Source organism: Phocoena phocoena, chromosome 13 (assembly GCF_963924675.1).
Source record: "Phocoena phocoena chromosome 13, mPhoPho1.1, whole genome shotgun sequence".
In the NCBI taxonomy this organism is placed as follows: domain Eukaryota; kingdom Metazoa; phylum Chordata; class Mammalia; order Artiodactyla; family Phocoenidae; genus Phocoena; species Phocoena phocoena.
In genome coordinates this window covers 61215400-61228742 of record NC_089231.1, presented here as the reverse complement: position 1 = coordinate 61228742, position 13343 = coordinate 61215400, and positions in this window count along the sequence as shown.

Here is a 13343-nt window from a genome sequence, read left to right as displayed (position 1 = left end):
CTGCATCCTGGTGCGTGGTGACCTCTGGCTGCTGTGTCTGTCTTTGGGAGAGACACCCCCACTGCACCCCACCCCCTCTCCCAGAGGCACAGCTGGAGGAGCCGGGGCTGCCCGCGGGACGCAGCTGCCCTGCAGGTCCAAAGCAACGGTCTTTAGGGTTAGATTTAGGGGAGATTTAATAGGTTGCAGGGAGACTTTCCCCAAAGCCGCTTTTCCCCAACGTTTATGTGCACGTGCCCGCATTTGTTCTTTCAGGCGGAGCAGGTGAGGAGCGCCAGCTAGGTGGCTGAGGAAATGGGGAGCTGCCAGGCGTGATTGAGGCGCCCACCCAACCCTTGGCCGGAGGAAGGACAGAAAGGAAACGTCCTGGAGAGCGACAGCGGGAGGATGGAAACGGCAGGCGGCACTCAAGCAGCTCTGGGCCCCCATCTCCCTGCCTCTGCATCCACCGCAGTCTGGGAAAGGACTTCTGAAAGGCCACAGATACCCAGGAGACTGTGAGATACCCAAGCGTCCAGGAGACCGGGGGTGTGTGGGGGGGTGGTGGTGGAGGAAGGGGCTGGGGACCAGGCTGGAGGACCAGGCCGGGTGAGCAGAGCGCACAGGGACTGGAGCCATTCACATCCGGGGCTGAACATGTGGCCACAGCCGCAGAGCCTGGCCACAGCCGCAGAGCCTGGCCCATCCTTGGTTAGCACCCAGGATGCCCCTCACACGCCCTGCATCCCTGCCCTGTCCTCCCAGGGTCTCCGCTTCCCGCCAGGTCCCGCCCATCGTCCTCCCGGCCCCTGGTGGGTGTGGCCATCCTCCTTCTCCAGGTTCAGGTTCAGGGCCAGTTGCTATTCCGGAGGGAGAGAGCGGGGGAAGGGCTGGGAAAAGGCCAAGGAAGCGGGGTTTTCAGGATAGAGGGGGAGGGGTTAAGGTTGGTGTGATCTGACCTCCAGGCAGAAACCCTAAAGGGTGGCGGGACTGTCCCCCAGGAGGCCCCACGTCTCACAGGCACAGCCGCTGCATCTCTCACACAAACGTGTACGTCTCCTTCCCATTGAACGTCGTCCAATGCCAGGAGGAAGTGCCTCTAGGCTGGCTGGTGTCACCTGGGGTGTCAGGGGGATACCAGCCAGTCTCCCAACCCGAGGGAGGGGTTCAGACGCTCGGAACAGCCCGGAAGAGCTTCGGGGCCCTGGAAGGAATAGGCGGCCCGGCTCTCAGCGGAGGGTCCTCATCGTAACCCCTGCCCTGCAGGCAAGACGTCATCCAATGGGGCACAGAGTCTTCCTTTCAAAAGTGCCTAAAATCAGCTCCGAAAGCTTTCCTAGGAGCCCTCTTCCTCCTGGTGGTTCTGTCTCTCTCACCAAGCTCGCTTCTGGGTGACAAACGTCACCATCAATGAGGGATGTCATCTGGACTGAATGCCCGTCCAGGCAGGCGCTCTACACTGATTTCCTTCCTCGGTGTCTGTCTTGCCTTTTACCCTGCTCAGATGGATCCTAGATGAAGAATCCACAGGCACCTCACATTCACATTCAGGACCAAAACCAAAATCATGACTTTCGCCCCAAAGCTCTCTATCTTTCCTGCCTTCTATTTGTTAATACTCATTCACTGGGGCGGAGGGGCTCAGAGGGTCTGGGACTCGCTCAGGCCATGAAGTCAACAGATACCTGTTTGGTCGACTCCCCTAAACCCCTGCCCCTCCAGTCCGGAGCCCCGCTCCTGCCCCGTGCAGGCCATTCTTACTGCTCATTAGAGCAGTGGGCTTGCAGCCCTGGTCTCCATCCCCTGTGGTCCTGGAATTTCATCAGAACCAACAGAAGAGCTTTGAAAAACCATAGGTTCCAGAACCCTACAAGACTCACCGATCAGATCATACGGATCTAGGGCCCAGAAATACCTCGTTTCATCAGGGTCCCAGCTCGTCACAGATCTGTGTTTGGGGACAGGATGTCTAATCCATGCGCTCCTAACACAGACTAATTATCAGAATCACCCCCAGTTCTTGTTAAAAAATACAGACTTCTAGACTTCACATGATCCCACAACTCTGACCTGGGGGCCAGGGTCCAAGATCCTACCACATTTAAACCATCCAGGTGATTCTGACATCAGCCAGGTTGGAGGACACTCCCTTCCCGTCCTGCTTCCGAGGGATGCTCTGGAGATGCACACAGAGCTGGAGTCGTGATTCCAGGCGAAGACGCTTGGGAAATGTTGACCCTTGCCTTCTAGCCAAGCTGTCGTCTACCCTGCCTGGATCCAAAATTTCATTCCCCCACCCCTACGAAAGGGGCGTCTAAAGCAATTGAGAAACTAAAGCTCAGAGAAGGAAGGTCCCTATCCACGTCCCTCACATTCCCCTCCTGATCATTTAACACTTTCTCGGCTGCTGGTCAAAGGCCTGATGGGAAAACTAGGTCAAGCTTATGGAGAAAAGTGAAGAATTTTTGCAGCCTTATAAAAATGATGGCTGACAAGGGATGTCTCTAGGCTTGGAACTAAGTAGCCAATCATTGGAAATGTCTGGTCTGCCTCATTAATAAATGATAAGTGAGGCTTAGTCGGTGGCTCCAAGCCTGGGCTCAACCCTAGAGGGGGCAGTGAGTCAGTCACCCACTTGGTCTGGGTTCAGTATCACTAAGGAGCCTCTCAGACCTCCCATGAAATCACTCCCCACCCACTGGATTAGACTGGAGATTATTTTGCAAAGACAAACTACATTTGCTGTTCTGCGCTAGAGAGAAGTCCCAAATGGAGCAGCCCCAGGGCAGGGGGCATGTTGCCTTGAACTTACACGAAGGGTGGATGGTGTCCAGAGGCCAGTGGGAAATAGGAAAGGGAGGGCCTGGAGGGGACAGGAGTCACCGGCCAAGGACACCGCCTGGGATAGAGCCCAGAACACCTGGACCAACCGACCCGATGCCTGCACTGATGGGCCTGCCCCGATGCAGCCGCAGGACCCAGGCCCTCACTCACTTCCCAGGACGCAGACCTCCAAGTGTAGGCACTTAAAATCCTACTAAATAAAACCGGTTTCCATCTTCTATCTGTTTTCCCTGATGCGTTCATCTGTTTAGATTTTTGGTACCACCTCCATCACAGCAAGTTTCTTCCAGGGAAAAATTCACATACGTGAATGTTGTTCCATCTCCACGTAGGAAGACTTTATGAAAACAGAGGCCAGCTGAGCCGTGGAAAGTTCTGGGGTAAACTCTCTGGATTCCCGGTGCCGTTGGCCGGCTGGTGGCTCGGCCCTGAGGGGCTGCCCAAAGCCTGACCGGGAGGCTGCCAGCACAAACGCTGAGGACTCCAGGGCTGGGCCTTCCTAAAACGCTAACCACACATTAAAGAACAACACAGAGCTCTACGAAATCATGAGCGATGTTGCTCCGGGGCATCTGGCTGATGCAAGGTGTGAAATATTAATGAGCCTTGCAGATGGTTCATTGTTCAGCGCTGCCCGGAGCCCCAGAGGCTGATGACAAGCACCTCTGCCCTGCACGGCCCTTGGGGCATGAAACTCAGAAAGCATAACAAAAAAACCCCCCAAAACCAAAAAATCAGAAAATATAAAATAACCAGAAAACAGAGGAGAGACCCTGTGGTGTCAGTACTGAAAATGTACTGAATGTACATTTGTACTGAAAACAAAGTCTTCTTGCAGAAGGGCCGAGGGGGGCCCTTGCATACCTCAGTCATCGTGGGAGCCTGGCCGGGCCACCTCCCATGCTGGGGTCTGGCCAGAGAGCGTGCCAGGCTCAGGCAGGCTCCATGGAGACACCAAGGGGGATGGCGGGTCATGAGGTCACGAGGAAGGTGTTTGGGCTCAGCACTGCTTTGTGGGACCCCTGATGAGAATGACCCAGGAAATGAACTACAGAAAAGGGAATACAGATTCAGGGAAGGACTCGGAAGAAGGTTACAGACCAGGGACCCCCCCCACACACACGCCACCCCACTACACAGCTTGTATCCCTTTGTCCCTCTTGGTCCTGGCATTGCTAAGCCCCACTCTGCGCTAGGCGCTGACGATGTACAGATGAACGACGGACACATCACCTGCCCTCAGGTAACTGCCCTGCAACTTGGCAGAGTGGCAAGACACAGTTTGAACAGCTTGTTTCCATAGTACGAATATTTGCACACACAGAACCACCAAAACAGCTGCTGGGGAAAATGGGTCTTTCATGGTTGTTTTGGCCTCAAACAGCAGTTTGTCTTTTCTGAGAGCAGCATGCGTGGAGGAAGGAACTGGGCCATTGAGGGTCTGGTCTGGGATCTGTGTTCAGGAATAAATCAATAATATCGCAATGGCCTTACAGCCGTGCTGGGAGGATAAAATGAAATCCTGGCCATATGCTGTAGTGACAACAAGCACCAGTTAGTAGTGAATTAGAGAAGATGGCCAGTATATGAGCCCTCTTGATCAGTATTTTTATCATTTTTGGTAAAAATTAGGGGTGCAGATCAAAAGCATACAGTAATCAAACCTAACCATATCACCTTCGAAATACATGGACATAAGTGCAAGGAGAAACTGATGGAATCAAAGTCATGGCCATGGTGAGAGATTAGGAGTCTTCTTGCAGAATCTCACAGATCAAGCTGAATAAAAATTATTCGAACTCAGCTCAGAAGTCTGATATGTCCACTTTTTACAGAGCCCAACCCTCTACAAATAGAGAATACATAAACTCTAGGGTACACGGAACATTTACGAAACTTGACCAGGTTAAATTTAAAAAGTATCAACAAATTGCAACCAATTGTCCTCATACTGCGCTGTTTACCCCACACAGCTCTCCCCTCTTCCAGGCACGGAGCAGGACTGCATTTCCCACCTCTGCCCCTTGTGATCGGGTAGGGCTTTGTGATGAGTTCTGTCTCTAGTGGCCTGGAGCTTTCAGACCTTCTTTCCTCCTCTCTCCTGGAACCGCTCACATAGCAACTGGTAACAGGGTGCCCAGGTAACTACCAAACTTTGATGGTCCCGTAGTGTAGGTGAGATTAAAATTGTGCTGTTTTAAGCCACAGGGATTCAGGGGTTATTCATTCTGGCAGCATGATCTAGCCTGTCTTGACTCACATGTTCTTAAACCAAGACTGAATAATGACTAAGCAAAAATAATTTTAAAATCATGGTAGGAAAATGTAAATTCCTAAATAGTTCATGAGTTTAAAAAAATGGAATGCAAAATTGTTTAATTCATCAGAAGAAAATGACATTTCAAAATTTGTAAAATGTAAGTAAGGTGCACTATCAATGAGACTGAAAACAGATGAATTAAGCATTTAATTCAAGATGGAAGAGAGGATAGATAGAATGAAACAGATAATAATAAACATAACAAATAATAAAGGAAGTCAAAGGTAAGAATATTTGTAAGAGAGAAAATACAAGAAAAAATGCAAGAGAGTAACACGAAAATCAAGTTGTTTCTGAAGAAAATAAACTCAAACAAAGCTCTACCAAGGCTGACAAAAGAAAAAAAGGGAAAAGAAAAAGAGAAAGACAAAGCATAAATTTAAAAACAAGTAACCATAAGGAAATATTATAAACAATTATGTACTAATATACTTGAAAACTTAGATCAAATAGAAAATTTTCTTAAAATGTATATGTAAATGATAAAATTCAACTCAAGAGGAAATAGAAAAATACAAATGGAATAAAGCAATAAATACTGATTTGAGAGCCAGAAGCTGAGGGACATCACTCCAGATTTTCCAGACATTAAAAGGATGATGAGGTTATATATTATGAACAAGTGTAGGTCAATAAATTTTACAACTTACACAAAATGGAAAAATTCCATGAAAGGCATGTATTGCAAAAACCGACTCAAAAGAAAATTTTCAAAGAAACAGAATAGTCCTATGCCAATTAAGGAAATTGAATTCATAATTGAAAACTTTCCCAGAAAAAAAAAACTCCAGGCAAGATGAATTCATTTTTGAATTCTGGCAAAAATGTAAAGAGAAATACCAATCCTTCCATGAACTCTCTTAGAAAGCACAGGAGAAAGGAATGCTTCTCAGCTCATTTGCTAAGGCCACGGTTACCCTGGTGCCAAAATCATCAAAGATGTTTCAAGATAAGGAACTTAAAGAAAGATAGCCCCCGTGAGCACAGACACAGAAATCCTTAACAAAGCATCAGCAAATCCATTTCAGCAGTACACTAAAAAAAATTCATCATGATCAAGTGGGTTTAACATCAGAAAACATGTCATTGTAATTCATCATGTTAACAGAATTACAAGTGCAAGTTCAGGAGCTGCTGGGAGACCCTGGCCCCTCTTCCACCTGCTCACAGAACATGAGTTGTCTTCTCTGGAAGGACCGACGGACCAGGGAAAAGACCTTCAGCTCCTCAGCATCCTGGGATCCCCAAAAGAAACTTCCAAACACGTGTATAAATCACCCTGCATCACAGCCCTTCACCCATAACCCGCCCACAAACAGCCTCCCCGGCAGCCCCGGGTAGCTTTTACTGCCTCCCTCTCAAAGGTAAAGAGTCACAGAGAATCACCAGACACTTGGGAGTGCCTTCAACACAAAGAGGCCAAAATGCATCTCAGGGGCAGAATTTGAAAAGCAGGATAATCGGCATTTTCCAAAAGATAATACATGATATTGGGTTCAGGAAATAAGAATAGTTTATGTTAGGAGTGGAAAAAGGAACAATTAGAAAATGAGGTAAGAAGGAAGAGCCCAGTGCAAATTAAAAATCTGAGACCTTAAGTGGAAATGAATGGAAGGTTTGAAAGATAAAATTGAGAAAATGTGTAAAAGATGAAAAATAGGAGAGAAGAGGTAATAAAATCAGAGGATTGAATCGGGCAGTGCAACACACCACTAATAGGAAATCTAAGAAGAGAAAACTGAAGAGTGGAAATTACTTTTAAAAATAAAGAAATGAAGAGATTTTCCCAGCATAATCAATGCAAAGAATCACTCCAGGGCACATCTGGTGAAATTTCAGAGCACATCCGAGGTAATTTCAGAGAGAGGAGAACTATCAAACGGGCAGTGGACTTGGACATGGAGCTAGAAGGTAATGGAGCAGTGCTTTCGAATCCCTGAGGGAAGAGGATTTCCAGCCAAGGCACAAACATGACGGTGACACAGTGCAGACAGCCAACAGCTCAAAACAGTCCCTCTGGCCCCATTTTCTGGGAAATTCCTGGAAGACGTGCCCCACTGAAATGAGGGAATAAACAAGGAAGAGGAAGATGGGAACCAGGAAGCAGAACCCTCGGGGAGAGGGAGGGGCACAGAGACCCCTGCGTGGGGAGGGCGTCTGCACACAGCTGCTCACAATGCTGGACACCAGGGAGGCTGGGGGCTGGAGGAGGGCCCACCTGATGTATCACTGCAACATGGAGAGTGTGCAGAGGCGTTAACAGCCCTTTGGGAATTTTGAAAAGGATCAATTATAATTATATAGAAATACAGGCAAGTAAAAAAGTGAGGCTATGATTAATTCCAGGCAATTATTAATTTGGGGAAAAAACAAAGGATGAACAAGAAAGAATACATAATTGTGGCTCTCTATTTTCTCAGATTTATTCACTTAGCAAGGATTTAATGTGTAACGATTTCAAGCCAGGCACGGTTCTAGGCCCTGGGGATAAGACTAAGTCCCTGGGTTGTACTCTTGAAGGGAGGAAAGACAAGAAAAGACTCTGGAAAAAAAAATCAGGGTAAGGAAGGTGGAGAAAGCCTTTGGATGTTCAGGGAACACCTCTATGCTAATTACTGAAAAATCTGATAAGCAATAGACGTTACTTATATATGTAAAATATGAAAACATAAGGCACTAATCAATCAAAATTGTATTAGCTGAGGCAGGGGGTGGCAAAAAGTCCTAGGAGAAATCTCAACTTTCACCAAAGGAACTTATTCAACACTTCCTAAAATCTAAAAACCAAGGAAGAACATTATAAACATGTTATGTTATATGATAAACATGTTATTTAGAAGTATATATAAAAGAAAGAGAAAATGTGAATTTGGTCATCACCAGAAAATTGGATTGGGGTTTGGGGAAGTGTAGGCGGAGTGTATTTGACCCTTAGGTTATGTGCATATATTACTTTGATGAAAATAAATTCATTTAGAATTAAATATTCCTGAAACGATGGCACATTTGACTATACAACCTGCACCGTGAATATATAAATCCCATGTAGAATTATCAACATCCAGCTTAGTCCAGGGTGGGAGCCCCAGGACACAGGAAGAGTCAGGTGCACCGGGCGGAACGTCCACATACACACAAGGGGAAGGGCTGGTTGGCTCAGATTCCTCCCATGCAGTTTTCACGGCCAGGAGTAAAGCAATATTAAGTTTTCAAGGGGGGAAGGTGTCACCCATAAGTGTCCTACTTAGCCAAGTTGTACATAAAGTAAAAAGACGCAAGGCAGATGCTGTCACATAGGCAATAATTCAAGAAATCCATGAGCCTTTCTTGGAAAAAGAGAAACGGTGAAATTTAGCCAATCAAGGGATGAATCAAAATCATTTTTTTAAAAGGAAAAATAATGGTTAAAAACTGGTGCTGGTGAGCTCTAAACCCATTTAAATATAAATTTAAGACTAAGTTTTTAAGACTAAAAAACCTGAGGGATTGTGGTTAAAGAACAGGATGTAAATGTTACAAACCTTGAAACTGGAAAAATTAATAACAAAAAAAATCAGAACACATTAGGAAAAAACAATCCAAGGGGGCTTCCCTGGTGGCGCAGTGGTTGAGAGTCCGCCTGCCGATGAAGGGGACACAGGTTCGTGCCCCGGTCCGGGAAGATCCCACATGCCGCGGAGCAGCTAGGCCCGTGAGCCATGGCCGCTGAGCCTGCGCATCTGGAGCCTGTGTTCCGCAACGGGAGAGGCCACAACAGTGAGAGGCCCGTGTACCGCCAAAAAAAAAAAAAAAGAAAAGTATAGGAGTTGTAGAAATAAAGTGGTGATTTGCTAGACTTTTAATCATGCACGACCTGTGCAGTTCTACAACTGATAAAAAATGTTGATAAAACACTGACAAAAAATGTTAAAGGTCCTCCTAAGAAACTGGGCATTTCAGGCAGTCACAAACCTGCTTGTTATTAAACAAGCCAGAAAGGGGGAGGAGGAGGGAGACAGCCCACAGATAGAGGCCATCAACTGGGGGGGAAAAAAAGCACAACCTAAAAGTTGAGAATTATGTTTTACTCAGCAGACTTTCTAAGAACTTCAAGTCGGGAGACAGCCTCTCAGATACCTGTGAGGGACTGCTCTGAAGAGGTAAGGGAGAAGCCAGGATACAGAGGGGGTTTTGCAACAAACCCCAGGTAGATGGGACATCAAAGATCACTTAATTAAAGAAAACCAGACATCCGCTTTTCTGCGTATGGGAAGATGTGAGTCCGGGCTCACGGAGATCACTCCTTGACGTGCACCTCAGCTCTCTGGCGCAGCATCCTGTCCTTCCCCACCCCGAGGCCCCCCAGGGCTCATGTCCTGAGGGGCGGGGTGGCTGCAGTGGCTGAGGGCCACTGGTTTACCCCCCACCCTCAGCAGCCTGCCCAGTGGTTCTGGGGCGTCCCCACTGCAGACTGAAGAGTCTGGGTTTCTTTAAACCTCCAATCCCCTCCCCCTACCCCAGGGGGGCCTCCCAGCTTAGTAATTCAAGGAGGCTGGCTTAGTACCAGCAGGAGAAATGCCATTTGTTCCCTGGGCAGTAAAGGGCCTGAGAGGCCGGAGGGCTTCTGGGCTGAAGGATCAAATCCATCCACCCTCCTGCAATGGAGCCCGGAACTAGACCCCCAGGGCCTGGGGGAGCTGCCCCAGGCTGGAGTCACGTCCAGGGTAGGGTGCACATCCAAACAGGAAACTGCTGCTGTGGAAGGAGCACGTTTATACCTGCACCCAGGCCGTCCGCCGGCTGCCCTGCAGTGGGGCCCGGCCCAGACAACCCTGCTTCCGGTGACCTCTGCAGTGGCACAGGGCCTGCAGAACCCAGAGGGGCCACCCCTGAGGTCACCTAGAGTTTAAGAATTTTGCCTTTGGGTTTGTGTTTTGTAAGGGAAGTGCTATGGGGCGGTGGGGGATGTGCTGGGGCTTGGAGCCTTGGAAGTTGGGGGGGCCCCACCCTGCCCACCAACCTGCCGCCGCCCCCAGCCCCTGTGGCAACCTCTGGGCTGAGTTGCTGGCAGGGCCGATGCCCCCATGAGGCGCTCTCCCCAAGGACTGGCCCTGAAGACAAAGGCGGGGCAGGGCGGGGCAGGCAGAGGGACGCACAGGAAGGGAAGAAGGCTTTCTGCCTGAGTTTGGAACAGAGGGCCCTCCATTTTCATTTTGCCCTGGGCCCCGAAAATCATGAAGCTGGCCCTGGCTGAAGCGCGCCTCCAAGCCCATCACTGCTGCCGGAGTTGGGCGTGGGTCGCACGTGGACACACTCGGGGAACAGGGTCTGTGCACCTCCTGGACCACGACGCCTGCAGCTCAGAGACGACACATTCCTCTGGGTGCCCAGGGTCAGTCTGACCCCCATGAGGTGCAGTGACTTCTGTCACCCGGTCCCCATCATGACATGAATTTACGGTGAGCAATTATGTGCCCGTGACCGACTCCTGCACTGTCCATGGGCCCAGCGGGATGAGGGGCAGGGCCAGGGCCACAGCCACCACTCTCTGGGGCCACATGGCTCTGACTCAACCCACGGTCATCGGGTGAGTAGGGCCTGAGGGTGTATGGATCCTCCACCGGCAGTGCAGGCGACAGCGCTCACTGCCGAGGTCTTCAGGACAGACCGCTGCCCTGCTCCACGCGGGAAGCCCACCCAGGAGGGGCTGGCGACGGGCTCTAGGGAGGAGCAGAGCCAGGTAGTCATGGACAAGCTCCAAGTGCCAACAGGGCAGGTTGAACAAACTCTGTTTCTGATTTCTCCTTCTCTCCCGACCACCACGCTGCCCATGTATCGCCTCTGGGAAATCACAGCCCGGGCCCAGCTTAGCTTCAAGCAACTTTATGATTTGGCTCCGACATTCCGACACCTGGAAACCTGGAGGCTAGGAATCACCCGAGACAGCGTGGCTGGATCCTGGGGGGCAGGGCCTCACATGCTTCTTGAAACCTGAGGTGTGGGGTGCACTCAGCCCCTCTAAGTGAGGTGTGGAGGGTGGGCGAAACCACTCCGTAAGGTACAGTACATTTCCGTGGACTTAGCAATGTTACATCCATTTGGTTTGAAAGGTGCTAGATAAACGGTGGTAACACAGAGTGACAGAGCCTGACGAGGGGCCGGCCAGCTTCAATGAGCAGAGCCACCTCCGTTGAGCGCTTCTGTATTTGTTAATACTGACTCAACGTCCGGAGACTTGCTGCCCAGGAGAGAATCAAGGTGCCCCCTGGCGGAGGTCACATTCATTCACATTTACAAACAATACACACAAGATTTACTGTACGTATACAAGTTAGCTAAGTGCTTACTGAGATTTTGAAAGCTAAGTTTTAAAACGGCCCTATTTAGGCCTCTTGAAAGCTTTGGGAGAATCAGAAATAAAAGATTTATAAATATAATTTAAAATGTTCTACCTTAAATTCGAAGGGGATTTAGTTCACCTAGTTTGTAAGTGGGGCTAATTATTTAGGGGAATTTTAATCAGTACCACTGACTGTTATTAAAAGCCTTGTAAGTTCTTTCCATGGGCAAAGGCCCCTTGACCATTTTAAAAAAACACTCAAATGGAAAAGGTTTGCTCTCCTTTTTCGAAAGGGATGCTTGCCTCAGTCCTTTTTTCCTTCAAGACATTTTTTATGTCCTTAAATTTAGTATCAAATTAAAGTCGGTGCTGAGCCTTTTCTTGATACCAACCTAATGAAAACATGGGGGGGGGACAGAGGGAGACGGCTTCTGTTGTCTTTCCCAGCTGACCCATCTTCACAAACGCCAGGGGGACCACGAGGCCACTCAGAACACGCCAAGGTGTCCTGAGGGAAACCAAAATCGCATTGCACCCAAGCCCCCTCCGTCCCCTGCATTCTCTCCACCTCTTACTCCAACTTCCACCAAATCCTGGTGTCAAATCCTACTACCGATCCCCATTCCCCAGAGGACAGGCCAGCATTACACAGCACTCACTCAATAAACATGTGATTAATTTTAGTAAATCCGCTGGTAACTAAGGTGTCAACTATATGTAAATGCAAACAATGCCATTTCAGTTTTCTTAGCTCCTGGGTATTTTTCTCTCACTTAACTCGATGAAAGAATTACTCTCTTGGAAGGTGTACTGAAGCCTCCCACCTCACCAAGGCCAGAGAGCACAGCGTGACAGTAGCTGGATGACTGGCACCCGAAAAAGCTCCACGCGTTTGAAGTAACCCCCAGAAGGACTTAACTGACTCCCAGCATAAGGCACAACTTACAAGAACCGACGAAATATTGTTCTTGTCCAGCACAGCTGGAATCATGTAAATAGCTGAGGATGTATCTTTGGAAAAAAAGGGAACTAAACCAAGCAAAATGAATAATAAAAAGAATGATCATACTTATAGAGTTTCAGATTTTATTTTCATAATTATATTCCTATAGAAGCAATAACCTGCATTTCCATATCACATTTAATATTATTCATCAGAGCTGGAAAAAAGAGGAATAAAGCAGTTTCCATACACAAATACCATACTCTGCATATGTACAAATAAATTCGGTTTATTAACTAGACTTTGTCGCCTGCTTCGCTTACAACACAACAGAACACTGACGGTTGGATCCTGAGCACACTCATGCAGACAGACGCCCACTTTGGTAAAGTGATGACATGAGCTCTGGAGACACCTCTTCCTGCTGTGAACACCAGTTCCCCACTTCTGAGTGTCCCCTCAGGATAAAGGCTTCTGTGAGGGGAAAATGAGATGCTCCTCACTAGACACCACGCAGAACAGCCGTGACGTCAGAGAACATCCACACGCCCCGCACACGAGTTCTGACGTGAAGGCCGGGAAGGGGCTGGTGTGGAGGACGCCCCAGCTCAAGCCTCCTGTGCTGTGAGGCCCAGTCCCACGGCTGCTACAGGACCCTTCGACTCAGCCCTCATTTTTGTTTAATATGTAAGAAAAGAGAAATAAAAGCTTTTTTCCAAAGCTGTAATGGATAATATGGTCTACAGGAAATGGTCTAAACTACCTTTTAAGTGTTGCCACATCTGTTGATAGGGATTGTTCAGTAGCTCAAATGCACATCAGCATAAGCCTCGTGAAGTGTGACTGGATCTGGAGGGCACAGCAGGAGGGCGGGGCCTCAGAACTCTTAACGCGTCATTAACCACACAAACGCCTAAACGTGACTTTACTGAGACCAC